This window comes from Uranotaenia lowii, chromosome 1 (genome assembly GCF_029784155.1).
Source record: "Uranotaenia lowii strain MFRU-FL chromosome 1, ASM2978415v1, whole genome shotgun sequence".
Lineage (NCBI taxonomy): Eukaryota > Metazoa > Arthropoda > Insecta > Diptera > Culicidae > Uranotaenia > Uranotaenia lowii.
Window position 1 is genome coordinate 21,236,696 of NC_073691.1, and position 255 is coordinate 21,236,950.

Consider the following 255-nt stretch of genomic DNA (forward strand, 5'->3'; position numbering starts at 1 on the left):
AAACGTTGGTTTTATTTTTTACATTGCATATTGAGTTTAGATATTTGTTTTGTTTTTAAAAGTATGTTGGTTTAATTTTATCATGAAAAGATTTATCGGTTTTATTTTTGCCCACCCACTTGCCCACAAGTCCTTTTTATTTAAAAATTTCACGAAACGAAATTTCCGGTTGGAAGATTTAATTCAAGTAGATATTATTTGTTGGTTAAAACTGTTAAAAGTTGAAAATTTTAGTTTTGGCTGCTTCAATATTGA